The following is a 19,325-nucleotide window of genomic DNA, read 5'->3' on the forward strand; positions in this document are numbered from 1 at the left end:
CAGCGCACGGGAAAATGCAGGAATGTGCCATATTGACTTAAATACAGTGTATTCCTGCCCTTTCCCGGTCATGCAGTGCAGCTAGGTGACTGGCTGCACTGCACTGCACTGCATGACAATTTTGTAAATATGCCCATAGGTGCATATCCTGTGACTGGGCTGAGAGGGGAGGCTGGGCCTGGAGGTGTGAGGTGCCCCTGGGACAGGAGAGATGCCACATTGATGTAGTGAGCTGGGAGTGAATCCGAGGGTTCTGGTCAATTTTAACAAGAGAACTTTTTTTGGGGGGGGGGACTGCGGGACCGCTCTCGTCCTGCCTCTTGACATGGGCTGCTACACGGCCTGACTGAACGTTAGCTGGGCAGTGGGTTGAAAGATGAAAGGTGATCGCCATGACCTGGCACACTTTTGCTCGTCTTTATGCCTTCACGTCCCTTCAGGCGGTGCAAGTGGCCTTTCAGGAGATATACCAGCATCAGAGAACTTGGTGCAAGGCCCTGCATATGATTATAGGAAAGTATGAGCTTTCTGACATGGTTGTGCCCAGGTTTAGCCCCGGAGTAAATGTGTTTAGATTGTAGTACACTGGGATCCTGATAACCAGGACCCCAGTGTCACTACGCTCTACCCTAAATTAACTTGGTAAATACTATGTACAACCCACAATTGGCATACTGCTGTACCCTTATAAGTCCCTTGTAGATGGTACTAGGGTACTCAGGATATTGGCACACAAGGGGTCACCCTTGGGCTGCAGCATGTATTGTGCCACCCTTGGTAGGCCATGCAAACTGTGTCTGCATACCTGCCATTGCAGCCTGTGTGAAATGATGCATGCACCTTTCACCACAGATTTAAGGTTTACCTTATATCCCTGTCACTTCACTTTGACCCTATACGTCACCCCTAAGATAGGCCCTTCAGCCTAAGATCAAGGTGCATGGTGCTAAGTTTGAGGGTGCCCCTGCAGGAGCAGAGGCACCCTTACAACCCAGACTTTCTGGGCTTTGTAAATGCAGGGAAGCCATTTTAAGGCACAAAGAGCTTCTGGGGACAGGGGGACCTTCCAAAAAGGAATTGAGTCTGGAGCAGAAATCATGCCCCTCTCTTGAAAACCTCAGACGGCAAGCTGCTGCAGAAGAAGCAGGGGATGTCAGTGGATCCCATAGGATCTACTGGGAAGATGGACTCCTTTATTCTGAGGCCAGAGACCCTAAGCCTGGTGCTACCAGGAGGTTGGTTGTTCCTCAGAAGTTTAGGGAATTCCTCTTGATCCTGGCACATGACATACCCCTTGCAGGACATCTTGGACAGACTTGTTACACAATTTTACTGGCCCACATGTCTGAAGACAGCAAGGAGTTTTGTCGCTCCTGTGTTACCTGCCAAGCCTATGGTAAGTGAGGTAGCACTATAAAGGCCCCCTTAATCTCACTACCAGTAGTTGGGGTTCCCTTTGTGAGGGTAGGGATTGACATAGTCCCTTTGTGAGGGTAGGGATTGACATAGATCCCCAAACAGCCTCTGGGAACAGATTTATTCTGGTGGTGGTAGACCATGCCGCCAGTACCCAGAAGCTATTTCTCTTAGGACCACTACATCTCCTGCAGTGGCAAAAGCCCTCTTAGGAATCTTTTCCAGAATGGGTTTCCCTAAGGAGGTGCTGTCAGACTGAGATGCAAACTTCATGTCCAGCTACCTGAAAGCTATGTGGAAAGAGTGATGTGTATCTTATAAATCCACAACACCCTACCATCCACAAGGCAATGGGTTAGTTGAAAGATTCAACTAAACCCTCAAAGATATAATTATGGGACTATCCGGAAAACTCAGGAGGATGTGGAATTTCCAACTACCTTGCCTTATTTTTGCCTACAGAGAGGTCCCACAGAAGGCAGTGGGCTACAGTCCATTTGAACTTCTCTTTGGACATCCAAACAGGAACAATCCAGTTGCTGGTTCATTAGATGGAGTATTCTCTGCTGACAGCTTCACTGACCAGAAACAAAGTGATTGCAGACAGAAAATCAGTCAGTTCCCAGAAATCTGTTCTGACACCCAGTCGGATTATCTGGTGTTCTCACAATGTAGACACAGGTGATAGTCTGCCTGTTAAGAGTAAAATCCACTGGCAACCTCACTGTGTTAGAGATTGCATCAGTACAAAAGTCCAGAAGATGCTAGAGTTGGTGGTAATTTAACCTTCAGACAGCCCTTGGGCTAGTCAAGTAGTCCTTGCACCCAAAACACATTCCCAGGGCGGAAATAGAGATTAATGAGGTTCTCTGTGGACTACAGGGGCCTTAATGCAGTCACTAAGATTGATGCCCATCCAATACTCAGGGCAAATTAACTCATTGATACTCTGGCTACAGCAAAGTATCTCATCACGTTTGACCTGAATGAAGGATATTGGCAAATCAGGCTCACAGATGCTGCCAAATCCAAAACTCAATTTTCAACTCCTGGTGGGCACTATCAGTTCACTGTGATGCCCTTTGGATTGAAAAATGCACCTCCCAAATTCCAGAGGTTGGCAAATCAAGTTCTGGCAGGCCTGGAAGACTTCAGTGCAGCTTATCTAGACAATATTGCTGTCTTTGGTTCCACCTGGCAGGATCACCTGGTTCACTTTAGGAGTGTACTGGAGGCCTTGAAAAAGGCGGCCTCTCTATCAAAGCCAGTAAGTGCCAGATAGGGTAGATCAAAGCTGTTTACTTCGCCCACCTGGATGCTTGTGGCCAAGTTAAACCTTTACAGAGCAAAATCCAAACCATTATGGATTGGGTTGCTCCAACTACTCATACTCAGGTCAGAGTTTTTCTGAGATGACCGGGTGTTGTATGGGTAGGTGGTAGAATATTGCTACTGTACCATCTTATAGTGAGTCTTAAAAGCAAAAGTTTTTTATCTAATCATTTTTAAGAGTATTAATAATAATACATTTAATTCTGTATTTTTTTATCTCAGTTGAGGTTTGGATCAAATAAATAAAAATGTACTGAAATGTATTTACTGACTGGTTTGTGAAGGGGCATGGCCCATTGTGGCATCCCTCAATGATCGTACCTCTAAGAAAATGCCTAAACAGGTAGACTGGGCAGTTAGCTGTGAAAATGAATTTGATGTCCTGAAGAAGGTTTTGTGCTCAGCTCCAATTCTACAGAGTCCTAACTACTCCACACATTTCATTGCTCAGACAAATGCCGCTGAGATAGGAATAAGAATATTACTATCACAACTTAATGAGGAGGGACAGGATCAACCAGTAGCTTTTTTAAGCAGAGGGTTGACCCCCAGAGAGAAATGTTGGTCAGCAATAGAAAGGGAGGCCTTTACTGTGGTGTGGGACATGAAGAAGTTGAGACCATACCTGTTTGGCACTCACTTGATTGTTCAGACAGACCACAAGCCCATCTTATGGCTCAAACAAATGAAAGGTGAAAACCCCAAAATGTTGAGGCAGTACATTTCACTACAGGGGAAGGACTTCTCATTTGAACATAGACCTGGGAGTAACCATGCCAACGCAGATAGACTTTCCAGAGTTTTCCACTCAGGAAATGAAGACATAACTAGGCAACGATAGTCTTATCTTCTTCTGGGAGGGGGTTATGCAGGAAAGTAGGATCTTTCTGACATGGTTGTCCCCACTTTTTGCCTGGTGTCAGTGTGTTTAGACTGTAGTACATTGGGATCCCGCTAACCAGGACCCCAGTGTCAGTGCTTCTCCTCTAAATTGACTTTGTAAGTACTTTGTACACCCCACAATTGGTATATTGTATGGCCCTAGTACCCCTGTACAGCCCTAGTAGATGGTACTAATGTACTGTAACGGCCGGATTCTCGGACCAGATAGGATCAGCTCCTCAGAGCACCTCCAACCCAGCCGGAACGTAATCACCTTCCTCCTTAGGACGTATTTACAATAGGTATGTATATGCCTTATACCTAAGGATGGGGAATTAGCAATATACATGCATAGGTTTTCTACAATATCCCACTCATACCAGTTAGTCTCGCGGCGACTTAGGCCCAGACTAGTCTACACTAGGGCAGTTCTGATTAGTTACCATTACACACTGACCACAGTCAGTGCTCGCTCGGCAAGCCGCAATCCTGCGTGCCTACGCACCAGTATCCTCCCTGGTGTTCTCTCACTCACAGCCTGATCCACAATCCGGCGGATCTACGCACCAGTGTCTTCCCTGGTGTTCTCTCACTCATATTCCGATCCACAATCCGGCGGATCTACGCACCAGTATCCCGCCTGGTGTTCTCATTAACGCCGCTTACCAACGACGATCACTTTCCTATGAATACCTTTGGAAGGAATCTCTCATTGGCTACTCGGGATATGATACTACAATATTAGGAATTATACAACAACTTACCAAATTAGAGGATGTGCAATCTATTCTTCACATCGAGGGGTCCCTCTCTCCCTCATTGCTCAGTCACTTCTTACCTGACCGGTAATTACATCCGTTCATGAAAACAATGCCTGACTAGAAGAACAGGTTACCCTGATTGAACAAGAATACGAGGCACATGCTGGTTCACTAAGAACTGGGGTACTTTATTACAATGATCATAAAAATACAATACTACACTATAACATATATATATATCCTGCAAAGGAAAGTGAAAGGTTAGAATGTGCACACTATGGGAAAAAAGGTCGACGTCACCTGAGTAATGTGAAGTCTGGATTCAGCAGTCATCTAGGTTCCCTTCTCGTCTGTGCCTTGGCTCGTCTTAAAGTCACACTTCGGCAGTCACGGGTACATGTCTGCACCGCTATGCTTTGTCTTCTCTGCTTCCCTCCAAGTCACTGGAACCTTCCTTTCATTAGCTGCTTTCTCTCTGGCTGTTCTGCGCTACTCCTCTCTCCTCTCAATCACGGACAGTCTTCACTTCTCGGCTTCGATTTTATAAATCAGTTTCAGTCACTCTGGTATTCGTTCTCCTGACTAACTGCTTCATTCGGAATGCTCTGATCGTATAGGTCAAAGCTCGCCAGCTGCTCCAATTAAAATAACTTCAATCTTTCTAAGAGAGTATCAGCTTCTTGATCTTTCTCGGACTTCAAAATGGCGACTGTCTTCCTGGAAATAATTAATGGCATTGATGCTAATGGCTAGCTGCCGCCTACAGACTGACTAACTCACTGCCTCATGCTTTCTCTAATATGGAAGCTTGTCCTTTCATGGAAAGTTACGACCAGTAACCTGCCGCCCACCAAATTCTTGTACCTCCCCGTACCAAGGACAGGTTCCCAGCCGGCCGGCCTGATGTTGTGTCTTCGGAGTGGAGAAAAATACAGTCTTTCGATAAGGGCCAGCCTGAGGCGGTTCTCTCCAAGCGAACACCACTTCGAAACTAAAACATTACATTTGACCTAGAAGCATCTCAAGCTGCCGGGGCAGAAAGCAAGATGGAGTCTCTCCCGTTTGAGGCCTACAAGGCCCGAAATAAGCATAACTCCATAGAAGGTATACTAACACTCTTGCAAAAGGACGGATTATCACTAATACTAATGAATCTATCCCCTAACATAAGTTTATAAGCCCTGATCTAAGGAAAAGGGTACGAAAGTGCATTACTGTGCCCTATGAATAGGCCCTGTCTAAGGGTCTAATCCTTGCACTAGAATGATAATAGACTGGAGTCACTTCCAATCATCCTCCCTCAAAGGAGGGCCGAAAAAGTTGGTCAGAACAGGTACCCAGGGCATTGGTACACCTGGGGCCCCAAATGGGCTACAGCATGTAATATGCCACCCTTGGGAGCCTATGCAAATTGTGTCTACAGGACTGCCATTGCTGCATGTATGAAATGGTGCATGCATCTTTTACCACAGATATAAGGTTTACCTTATACCCGGTCACCGCACTTGGACCCTATAAGTCTAACCTAGGGTTAGGCCATCAGGCCAAGGGCATGTGAGGGTACACCTGCATGAGCAGAGGTACCCCTACCAACCCCAGACTCAATTCTGTGTGCTTTGTAAGTGTGGGGAAGCTATTTTAAGGTATGTAGTGGACACTGGTCAACACTGGTCAACACGAGATATCCAACTACTGAACCTTATCATGTTTGGTATCAAACATGTTGGAATCATGCAACTACATCAATTCAAGTGTTAGTTGCCAAATAACCTGTACCTACGGGAGGCCTGAGAGGACCTCCTCATATTGACCTGTGTAGGCTTGCAGGGTCTTCGTGTAAGCCAGTGCTGCTGCTGACCCCAGATACTATGCCGCCCACCTACTGCTGAGCCTAACTCAAGCATGGTAAAAAGGATTTCCTGTACAGGAGATGCATTACCACCTCTCCTTTAGAATTGGGTGTCTCTGGGCTAGGGTGGGGTGCTTCTGAGTAATGCAAGACTGCTTTGAAGTGCACATTCGGGGCTCTCCTTCCATAATCTGGTTTACTCCAGTGCAGTGACCACCCCCCCCCCCCCTGTCCAGCCCCTCCCCCAGGGAGGTGCCCAGAGCTCTCCCAGGTGACCCTTCGATTCTGCCTTCTTAAAAATAAGATAAGCAGTCCTGACCACCTGCTAGGTGGGTCACTGCAGAAGCTGTCACACCCCCCTCCTGGGTTACTTAGGGGCTCTCCAGAGTGTGGGACTCTAAATTTGTCTCAACCAAGATTCCTCTGCAAGAGTTGTCTGCAAGTCTCTTCAATAAGATTGTTCTGCTTCCGAACACTGGACTCTGCTGCTGGGCTGGTCGGGACCCAAGACAAGACTGCATCTGGTAGGAGGGCTCCTTCTGCGACTTTGTCCCCATACTATGCAAAGATCCTGCAACCTCCATGGCTGCGCATCCCTCAGAGTCACATGGACTCTGTGTGCAGCAAGGAAAGAAAGAAGAAATCTCCTTTGGAATGAAGGAGTCACTCCCTCAGCCACAGCCAACAACAACGACTTGCCTGTGGATCCTGCTGTCCCACAGACTCTCCAAGGCTCTACAACACAGGTGGTGGTTCTGTGGCTCTCCAGAGGTCTGACCTATTTTCTGTGCAACTTGGAAGACTGTGGTTCCTCTTTGGAGGTGCTGAAACCTAGCCCCTACGCACTGTGTCGATTTGCTGTTGCCAAGACTTTTTGCCTCTCCAGCCCAGTGGTCTTCTAGCTCCAAGAAGCCCCAGCTGCATATCAGTATATCTTGCGACATGGGCCTTCATCTTGGGTGTGTTGCTAAGGTCCCCCTGTGACTCCCTGTGCCTGCTGCCAGACGGTCCCTCCGGGGTCTTCATCAATTCATGCTGGCTCTCCTGCTTGTTACAGGTAGGTCCGAACTTGCCTGTAGAGGGTGATTTCCTTGGACCTTGCTGTTCTTCTTTTCTGAATTTCGTCCTTCAACGCGTCTGTTGCATTTGCCAAGGCTTGTTGGTGGTCCTGCCGGCCACTGAACCTCTTGCCATTCCTAGACTGGCGTGGGACAACTCATGAATGGCTCCTGAGATCCTACAACATTGCCTAGACTCCACAGCTGCATCTTCAAGGCCTTTGTCCTACAGTGAAGTACCCTCGAAAAGGGCTGGCCTTGTGCTCCTGCACCTCCTGCACAACTCCGGGAGGCTTGGAGCTGTCTCCTCTCTCCTTAGTGTACTCCTCATCCAAAATCCATTCCTGGCTTCCACCCACCTGCTCCATGAGTCATTGTAGCACTGGACTCTGCTGCTGGGCTGGTCGGGACCCAAGACAAGACTGCATCTGTTTAATAAATATGGCGCATAAATTTGCACCAGAATTCTCCCTTAAAAAAGAGATACTCCATCTACCCCCTCTCCCCCGGCATGTTTCTGGCCTGTGGTTGTCCTGATTTCTGCCCTGCTCTGTGTGTGCAATGTACTGTGCATGTGTGTCTCTCACAACTGCAGCAGGAACATTAGGCCATGGACTTACTTTGTATGAAACGTTCTTTGCAAAAAGCAGTTTATTTTGTTTATGGAATAAAAGCAAAACTAAGTAATTATCACTATATCACTGTCGTGTTTCTATCTAGGACCCTAATTCAATATTCCCGATTCAAGCCCTTATGTGGTTATAATCAATAATATCCTTATAAAGGCATAAGAATCATATCCATACTCAGTATTAGCCCATGCAGTCCAAAGCACAGCACGGCTACTCCCATCGGCTCCTAGAAAGCACAACGCGTTCTTTTAACAAACCAAGCCTCCAGCAGCCCGGGAACCCCCCTGCTTTTGTTTTGATTTGAACTAGAACTCCTGAAGTGCAGAAAGAACTGTTAGTTCTTAGTGACGTCTTATGTCCAACCTTACGTCAAACTCGGCAACTTTCAGGTATAAATATACCAACAGTTGCCTTAAGCAAACACACAGTGGTTTGGAGCAGAGCGGCTATCTACTTGCCCGAGAGCCCAGCTGATGCGAGAGCCCACGGAAGCCGCCCCTCCCGTTTGACGCACTGAGAGAGACGCTGTCTTTTTCTCCAGCCGAGAAAATCAAGCTCCGGTGTTTCCAGCCTACCCTTGCGGGTTGCTGGGGGATCGAGTCCTGAAGAAAGAGATACCAGACCTCCCACATTCTATTACCAAGGTACAGAGCTGACTAAAACCCTTAAGAGAATTCTTGATGCAGATTCTTGGCAAAACAATCTTAACCAACTTAACTTAAACTGCTACTCACTTACTCCTTCCCAAGTATTAGGCTTAGGTCAGGTACACTGGGGTAGGCGTAGTTATAAGCACCAGTTGAGTACGTTAGTCAATGTTTTTATGTATGTATATATTTTATCCAATTTAAAGTATCATATGGCTAAGAAACCATATCAATGCTTTTACGGTATTATTTCATAATACTACTTTTACTGTACGCACTTTACTTTATGATAAGTATTGCAATTGTGGCAATTCATTTCTCTTGCATGAGAAAGAAGACTGCTCAATAAATAACACCTTTTATTGAAAACGCCCGTCTCTCTATTTCTCTGCACCCTGGTGAAACTAAGCATGCACGGTTGACTGAGTGAAATAGCTGCCTATTGTTTTCACACGACTCTAGAGATACACTCTTATTCTGAGGGAGCAAAGTTGTCATGTTTATGCGGTTGTCAGAAACTGAATCCCTTCTTGTCTGAATCAGGGAAGTTCATCCCTCCCTATTCATTCAAGAAAGTTTCTAGTAACCTCTGAGCTAGCTAGCGCAAATCTAAATTAAGTCTAACATAGTCAGTAGAGACCTAGATTACCTCAGTCCTATGTCTACACTGCTGTTTATGTTATTCCAATGCGCAGAGCCTATTGGGAAAATAGGAACTACACTACAAGGCGCCCAACGTTTGGTAAGGCGATAATCTAACGCAAGACACTTGAGTAACTCAATTGTGCTTTTTCACACAGACCCCTTTTTCCCGTAAAAACTCCAAAAGACATCTGGAGTGGGTGAAAGGTTAATATACCCCGGAACTTAGTAGGATGAGAATCCTATGTATTAGTTTTTGGTTTAGTCATCGTTAAAGGATACAGGGCCAGATGTAGGAGCCCTAATACCGGTCGGTAACGGCCGATTTCGGCCGTTACCGACCGGTATTAGGGTTTCCAGATGTAGGGGGCCTATATTTTACCGATTCTGTAAATTTACCGAATCGGTAAATTTACAGAATCAGTAAAATACCGAAGCGGTATAATTTCCCATTCGGAATATCCACATGTAGGTGGCACTCCTGAGAGTGCCACAGGCCCTTAAGAATCGGTATTTTACCACCCAATCCTATTGGGTGGTAAAATACCGAATTCAGGTGTGCATGCACATCTGTGCATGCACACCTGTGCATGCACACCTGTGCAATGTGACACACAGACATGCCTTTAGGGCATGTCTGTGTGACACATGGCACACAAGTCCGGAATTGGGGTGCTAGAGGGTGTCAAAGTGACACCCCCTGCACCCTTGCAGGATTCGGTATTTACAGAATCGGTAATACCGATTCTGTATTTCCCATTGATTCCTATGGGCTTCAAGGCCCATAGGAATCAATGGGAAATACAGAATCGGTATTTACTGATTCGGTAAATACAGACTCTTACAGAATCGGTAATTTTTTACCTACATCTGCCTCCTTCCAATTTACCGACTCTTAAATACCGAATCGGTATTTAAGAGTCGGTAAATCGGATTTACCTACATCTGGCCCACAGTGTTCCAAAATATTGTGCACCTAATCTTTGTTTCCTTGAAACTCGATCTGCAGCAAAAATCTTTCAGTCAATAAAAATGTCCGAAAGCGACGACGAAAGAGCCAGAATGGCAGCTCAACTAATAGAGGAAGACAAAACTCTCCAAGAAAATGACCCTAGTGCTATACTCATTCCGGTCAACGTAAGGAGAACTATAACTCTTAAACTTATAGAAAATGGACTGACATCACGAGGTGGTACAGTCATATTCATGGTAGAGACACATGAATATCGGCAGACAGAGGTATTCTATTCATGGATACATTTTCCAGCAGCACACGCTGTGACAAAAGACTTCCACTATTACAAAATAGAGGAACCTCCGGATGAATACACTCCTTTCGAGGAGGTTGAAATCCCACTAAATTACCAAGAGCACCTGCTCTGGTTTAATGGTGCCCTAAAACATCAAAATCACATCACCAGGCACGGTCCACTAGGTAGACCAGGAGCCACTGGACCGGTTCTAGCCAGCTACGCAACACACCCTGACATTGAAACAATGTCAAGCGAAGAACTCCTAGTTAAACTAAAAGAATTAACAAAGGCATATAGAGAATTAGTTCAATTGGCAAGGGATGATATAAAGTACCTCCAGAAATTAAAGGAAACAGATATAGCAGACCAACCATTTGAACTTGCCAGAATCATAGAAAAATCCTATGAAGAGCTAGGAAGAGATAGTTTGGGTGGGAAATCGGTAAAAAAAGCACAACTAACTGAAAATCCTGAAAAAACATTTATTAAAAATAATTTAAATTATCCAAAAAGGAGTTGGGATGGTAATAAACAGTCCACTCCCAGGGAAAAACGATTCCAGTCCAGAGGAAGGTCTCCTCAACGGAGAGAAAAATCTCCAGACCGAGGAAACAAGTCTCCCCAAAGGGAGCCCTCTGAGAAAAGATACAACCTTAGAAATAGGGATAATTTGAAAAAACCTGATAGATATCAAGATGTTGATACACGTCCCTCTCGATCTTTTCAGACTTCCTCACAGAAATCGGAAAGAAGAGGACGGTCAGAACACAGAGAAGAGCACGTCAAGTCCAAAGACAAGGAACCTGCTCATCAAAGTAAAAAATTACAATATCCCAGAAAGAAGGTAGGAAGTATTAAGATTAAACATGCCGAGAATTCTGAGGACACAACTGAAAAACTGAGAGTGGGCACAGACAATGCTAGACAGCGCAGCAGAAGTGACCATAGCTCGCAAGATCCTGATGAATCTTCTGGAGACAGTGGACACGAATGAATACATTCAGGTGGAAACTGCAGACACACGAGTTAGTGTGCCCCATAAACTATATGAAATAACATAGAGGGAGATAGAACTAGGAAAATAAAAGGTCTGTTTTGGGAAAAACTTTCTAAAGGCTATGACATCCTATTAGCTGAAAAAGACTGGCCACCAGAGTTTGTCACGGAGTGCCCTCATGGCGAAGAAATGATTATGCCTGCACACACATTGGCAGGAAAATGGGCAGTGGCCCAAGCTCCTGCTTTATACAAAAATCATGTAGGATGGGATGAGGATTCACCCCACCACAAAATCCAGTTAAAAAATCAGCCCACTGCACAAAGGCAGTACCCAGTTAAACAAGAAGCTAAAAAGCAAGTCAGGGAGATCTTAGATCAACTTGAATATCAAGGGGTAATTGAAACATGCACCTCACAATTGAACAATCCTTTGTTTCCTGTCTCTAAGCCAGACGATTCATATTGTCTAGTTTTGGACTACAGACACCTTAACTCCTGTTGTAAAACATTTGCAGTACAAAACTCACATAGAGCAGCACTAATGAATAACATTGTGCGCAAAAGATATAAAACGACATTAGATATCTCTAATGGATTCTTCTGTCAAAACATTGCACCTGAAAGCAGGTATTTGACCGCTTTCTCAATAATGGGATCGCAAAAACAATTTTGCAGACTCCCACAGGGATTCAAGAATAGCCCAGGATTATTCTCAGCAAGGGTAAAAGAGTTACTACAAATATATGATGATGAGGCATTATCATAAGTCGATGACATCTATCTCACAGATGATGACCTGGAGACTCACTTAAAAAGAGTGAACACCATAATACTTGGGTTCGCATCAGAGGGTTACAAATTCAACTTTAAAAAGTCACGAATTGCCTATCTAACTGTCCTGTTTTTAGGATATGAGTTATCAAGTCCGGCCTGCCCATGGAACCGAAACAGCGCTAATCACCGCTATGGACGAGCTTCAGAGGCGTGCAGACAGAAGGCAGGCAGTGTTCCTGATCCTGCTGGATATGTCTGCCGCCTTTGATACAGTGAATCATAAGCTCTTGCTGAAGCGGCTATTTGAGGCGGGGGTGAGAGGTACTGCTCTGCTGTGGTTCCAATCATTCTTGCAGGATAGGCAGCAGGCGGTGTCCATGCCCCCTTTTTAGTCAGCTTTCACTCTGATATCGCATGGGGTTCCTCAGGGCTCAGCAATTAGCCCAATACTTTTTAATCTGTATCTTAGACCTCTGATTTCACTCATTAAAAGCTTTAATATCAGGATTGTCAACTATGCTGACGACACGCAGATGATCCTCTCCTTGGAGGGAGAGGATTCAACATCTGTGGAAGTTCTCCACAACTGTCTGCGTGATACGTCTCGGTGGCTAAAGGACAACTCCCTCCAGTTTAATGCGGGGAAGACGGAGGTGCTCTTCAGCGCCGGGACTAAGATCTCCCGGTCGTTCCCAGACAACTTTTGGCCCCCGGAAACAGGGACCAAAGTACGGCCTGTGGAATCAGTCCGCAATCTAGGAGTCATGTTAGATCAAAGGCTCAGTATGCAGACGCATGTACAAAAGACGACTGCCTGCTGTTTTGCCATCCTACGCTCCTTGAGGAAAGTCCTGCCTCTTTTACCAGCCCATGCTCGTGCCCAAGTGGCAAGGTGTACTATCCTCAGCAGGTTGGACTATTGTAATGCCCTTATGCTAGGGTCCCTTGGGTTCCTGCTGGATAGGCTCCAAAGGGTCCAATCAGCGGCTGCTAAGCTGGCCTTGGGGCTTCCGAGAAGATCACACGGGCCGTCCTCTCTGGGCAAACTGCATTGGTTGCCGGTGAGACAGAGGATACTATTTAAGGCCCTATGCATAGTCTTTAGGGCTCTCCATGGAACTGGCCCGGCCTCCTTACAATCGAAATTTGCCTGGTATATTCCAACTAGGCAGCTTCGATCTTCTGCGGCCAAGCTGGTAGTGGTACCCAGATTCAGGAAAGTCAGAGCCGGAGGTAGATCCTTTGAGGTGGCAGCTGCCAAACTCTGGAATATGCTCCTGGTCGAGATTAGGCAAATTACGGAACTTCTCCCGTTCCGGAGAAGGATTAAAACCTGGTTATTCCCAGGGTAACTGCCTAAAAGCTCACGCTCCCCTCGGTCACTTCCGCTTCTTTCTGAACTAGTCAGCGCCAGGATGCCTGCAAGGTGACAGTGCCCTTAATAAATGTCTTAAATAAATAAAATAAATAAATCAAGTGAAGGCAAGAGCCTAGCAGACAATTTTTTAGAGAAATGTGCTGTACTCCAAGCACCAAAAACGCTGAAGAATTTACAATCAATACTAGGTTTCCTGAATTTCGGAAGAACATACATTCTAAATGATGCAGAGAGGGTTAAACCTCTCTAAGAATTGATAAGACCTGATTTCAAACCAATAAATTGGACTCAGAAACACACAGAGATCTTGAGATCATTGCAAACAGACATGTTAACTAAAACAAAATTACAAACTCGCGAAAACATACGCAATCTTGTAATTCGAGTCATCCCAGGAAGATGCGGATTCACATACCTGACCTCTAATGAGGGAGGAACGGTACCTATAGCTTACAAATCACATTTGTACACTCAAGCTGGAATGAAATTCAGCTCTACAGAAAAAATTCTGACAGCGGTTCAAACTGTTGTAACAAGAGAAAGAATCCTAGCCCAAGGCAAAAGAATAGCTGTTTTTTCAGCAGAATCAGCCCTTGAAGCACTAACAAGTCCACGCAATCTGAATACAGTGGCATTAGATCCAAAATGGATACAATGGGAGAATTATCTTGCTACAGAAGACATGAAATACTATTTTGACCCGAAACTAAAGAAACTAGATGACCTAGAATATGAACAAGAGTATCTTCTGCCAATTGAAATTCTGCCTCTGGAACATTATACTTGCGTAATCTATATGCACAACACTACGATGTAGATAAACAATCCTACAATGCAGCTTGCGCGATTGTTAAAGGTCGCTGGCGCTCTGGTAAATTCAAACCGATGATCACCAAAACTGAATCACTCAGAAACTGTTCAGCTCAGTGAGCTGAAATAAGGTCTTTAAAGATGGCGCTTGAAAATGCAGATCGCGAATTCCCCACACTAATATAGTGTGATTCGTATTTCTGCGTCAAGTCACACAACAGTGACATGCAGACATGGAGTAAAAACGATTACAAAGATGACACAGGTGCCACAATAAAGAATAAAACGCTTTGGGAACAAGTAGTTCTTTTAAAGAAAGAACTACAAAAGACTCATGTGATACACGCACTGAGTCATCAACGTGATGGCGTTTCACGTTGCAGGGAATTCATTGGCTAACACAGCCACAGCTGCAGCGGTTCAACCGGCTTCCGTAGCCACAAAAAAGCATTCAGAAAAACAAATAGATGGGGAAACCATGCTGGCGGTAAAAGCCTCATTAAAAGGTGATTATGCAGCATTACCCCTCAACTATCCACTCAGTAATACATACATAATTGATACAAACTCCGTTCCTTTTGCTCAAATCCCTGGAGTGGGGGACAGAGTAATTCCAAACATGAACTGGAGAGTTTTCTTGATTGAAGACGCACACAGGGGATTGGGTCTGAGGCACCAAGAAACTTTAGAATCTTTGACAGAATTACAATCAAAGTACTGGTGGCCGGGAATGAGCGTAGATATCTACTATTTTGCAAGAAATTGTGAAGACTGCAACAGAGATCGCAGTTGTGAACCGGACCAGACAACAGCCCAGATACCACTATTAGAGAGCATCAGGCTATCTATAGAGCAGAAATCCAGCCAGAGAAATGTGTCCCCATAATTATTAAGATTGAATTCACTTAAAATGTAGACCCCAGCGCTCGGCTGACGCCAGAACTGTTATAAAAGATTTGCGAGTCTTTATCGGCACATACGCAATTGGCATGCTACATTCTGATCAGGGTCCTGCGATTAGCTCTCGAGCTTACAAAGAGGCCATGAACAGCATGGGCATTGCATTGCGGTACTCTTCTACCTTCCTTCCCGAGGGAAATGCGGTAGTGGAAAGAAAAAAACGGGACATAAAGCAATCTATAACGGCGAGGGTATTAGGTTCGGGTGTTGGGTGGGTCAAACATTTAACAAGTGTCCAACGTAGTCTTAATAATCTGCCAAGAAATTCTCTAAAAGGTCTCACTCCATACGAACTATTGTTCTGCAATAGAATGCCAATTCAGGATCTTGATTGTCACACTTCAGTGGTAGAAGAAAAATCCTTTGATATCAAAGACCGTTTGGTTTAAATGAAACGAGAAAAAACCTGAGTAACATAAAGTTGAAACAACAGCCGACAGCCACTGAAGAAAAACCACCTGTCCTAGCAAGACCTGTCTGGATTCCAAAGATTGGGGATCTGGTCAGAGAGAAGATCGCTGTGAAGAAGGAATTTGGGCCTTCCGACAGAAAAGCAGTACCTGTCTTAGCTGTCAGCGGAACAAGATCAGTGGTACTACCGCCTCTTGCTGGTAAAAAGGAGAACAGAGTTGCATCCATCGACCTGGTAAAACCACAATCATGTGGCCAATAATAAGTAGTAGGCCCAGTGGACTCCCAAGAAATAGCAGAATACCGAAATTTGCTACAATCAAAGAGGCTCATACTGAGAGACTAGTCACATTTGATAAACCTACAGTGAATAAAAAAGGACTATGCAATAATGCCATTAAACTTGTGCCTCTTGAAACCCGAATTGCAGCAGCTCATCAAGAAACACCAGTCTACAATGATGTAGCTTCTGACTATGCTAATGAAACAAAGAAACAAAGAAAAATGCAAAAGCAAATGAAAATCCGGAAATAATTTCAACAATTGACAGAACTGCATCTGGCTACTTCATCAACTTCGAACACTTTTCTGAAGATCAAAGCGAGCATGAAGAAACGCCTGCAACAAAAACTTTCAAAGACAAAGTAATTGAATTTTTTCACCAACTAAAAGAAACATATCTGATTTCACCATGGATTGAATTTTGGATTGTGTTAGGTGTACTTACTCTCCTGCTTTGGCTCATCATGATTCTATGTAGGGGAAAATTCATAGATGGAAAATATAGTACAATGGACACAGCAAGTCAGAACATCAACTTGGTCCTAAAGCCTCACACACCCTCCCACATCGAGAAAAGAGAACTGTCATCAGTAAACATCTCAGCCAATCCAATACCCGGTGGGGTAGCATGGGACAGAACTGATTATGACATTTTCGGCCCGGTTGAGCTCTTGAAATATCCACACCAGTTCAAGGTTTCATTAAGTGACTTTGTGACACCCAGTACCTTTTCTGATGATTGGGACTTTGAAAACATTAATAATATGATGTCAGATTTAGTAATGTCGGCCAAATTTACAGACCATGATTACTTACAGGGTTCATCGAATTATGAAGAGTTATACTGTTATAATCATTTTGGGGATCACTATTTGCATAAAACTGCTCTGCTTAGAAATGTTTTATCGTATACCCAATGGGAACACTGTCCAACTACCGCCAAAAGGCAGCTCGAAAACATTTTATGAGAAATTCCAGTACTTCTCAGGGTTTAACAACAGTGATCCAGAAACGTTTTATTTTAAAATGTTAACTAGGTCAGGAATGAAAACAATGTTGACAAACACTAAATTGATTTATTGTGAAAAATGTTATGACAAAATGTCTACATTTGGTTTCGAATTTTGGAAAAACACAATTGAAACAAAAACTATCTAGGGTACCAAAGATTGGCAAGTACAAGGCCTAGAAGCATTATTTAGGGCCTGCATCATCCCAGAACAAATGATATTCTTGAATGACACAATTCAACAAACTACTTGTCTTGGCCTAGCTAAGATAAAAGACTTAAATACACCGTCTATTACGAAACCCATAACTGATAGTGATAGCACTACAGATGTGGAGATAGACGTATCCCATATTTTACACCAAAACAGAACACATCCTGATTGGAAAAAGTGGTTGATCTGGCCAACAGACACAAATAACTGTCAAGATAGATTCCTGAACAAAACACAGGGGTTCAAAATGACAAGGCCAGAACCAAGATACTCCCAGAGACAACATCCAGGGATAGTTACAACATACAGTGTAGGGAAACTATGCCTTGAGTGGCTAGAGAAATCCACACTGGCTGAAATTAAGACGGTGCTGACTTGCGTGATTTCCTAATGGGACCACGCAAACAGCGTCAAAAACGTTTCATAGCGGCCGGTATATACGCTGCTTACAACGAAGCTTGGAAAGTATTGCAAATTGAAACAGCAGAAAAAATATGAGAAATTGATCGTATAAATTTGGAAAAAAAATCACTTTCTGTAGTGGACAATGGGTTAACGACTCTGTCCTCCAGAATATATTCACTGGACAGCATTGTATCATCTGCTTTTGATATAATAGAGCAAGACTTACTAATGTTACAACATAGTCAGTCTCAATTACGTTCTATTGTACAGCTTGGTTGGACGTTGCAAAATCTGCGTTCAGGCTACGTACCACAGCGTTTAATCAACACAACCTCATTATTCGGTATCTTTTTTTTTTTTGTTAAAGATATTTTTATTGAGAATACAGAAAGGAAGAAATAATAGAAGAGAGAAGGGATAGAAACATACGAAATGCAATAAGAGCCCTCGCAGGAGCTGACTCCACATGGCCAAGAAGCAATATCAGTGTCGAAGATTTGTACAACGCGGCAACCCTAGTCCGGATAAGTCACAAAGTCCGCCAGCCAACAGCGCTGTGCCCAACGAGGAAACCTTGGAAGGGCGTCAATCCACATCGGCTCCAGGCAAAAGCTGTCTGAGTCAGAGGCTTGTTCTACCAGTTCAAGCTGCACCTCCATGTGTCTTGGCCATGAGAAAGACGTGGCAGCGAGGTAGAACGGAAAAAACCACCCCCCTTGAAACAAACAAACCAAATCCCCCCCCCAAAGACTCCAGCCACCCATCAACCCCCCTCCCCCCAGTGGTGGCAGACCAGCAGCAGGCATTCACTCAAACATTCTTCACATCTGAAACAAATGTAGTGCACGTAAGGTGGGTGGACAGACCGCCGAAGGCAAGCCTCGAGAAAGAAAGCGGATTAGCGGGCCCCACCTGAAGATGAAGTTCTTAAAGTCACCTCTGAAAACATCAGCCATACGTTCCACACTCAACAGCTTCCACAACTTAGCAAACCAGAGGGAAAGTGCAGGGGCCTCCTTCTTCTTCCAAGCCGCAGCCAAGGTCAACTTGGCCGCACCTATGCAGAGCCAAAGGATTTGTTTTTCTGCCTTGGTCTGATGCTCCAGAAGCGGGTCGCGAAGACCCAGGAGCACGAAGCCTATGGAGTCCGGAATCGGGTAACCCAGCATGTCCTTGATATAAGACAGTATCTCCTCCCAGTAGGGGCATATGATAGGGCAGTCCCACCAGATATGGCGAAAATCCCCAAGGAAACCACAGCCTCGCCAACACCTATCCGACGCAGTGGGAAATATCTTTTTCAATCGGGTCGGGTAAAGATACCAATCCAGCATTGTTTTCATATGGGCCTCCCTGAGATCAATAGAATGATTGAATTTGTGTAAATCGTGCCAGAGGTGAGCCCATTCCTCGTCGGAGATGTCTCGCCCTAAGTGCTCTTCCCACAGACCCATGTATCGAGGGCGAGGTGAGATAGCAGTAGTCAATAGAAGATCATCGAGGAATGAGATCACCCCCTTCATAGACGTTGCGCGGGTGATATATGATTCAAAATCTGTGGGAGGCCTGGTCGCTGCATCTCGCACCTCCGGTGACAACGCCCAGTGAAGC

Source organism: Lissotriton vulgaris, chromosome 6 (assembly GCF_964263255.1).
Source record: "Lissotriton vulgaris chromosome 6, aLisVul1.2, whole genome shotgun sequence".
NCBI lineage: Eukaryota > Metazoa > Chordata > Amphibia > Caudata > Salamandridae > Lissotriton > Lissotriton vulgaris.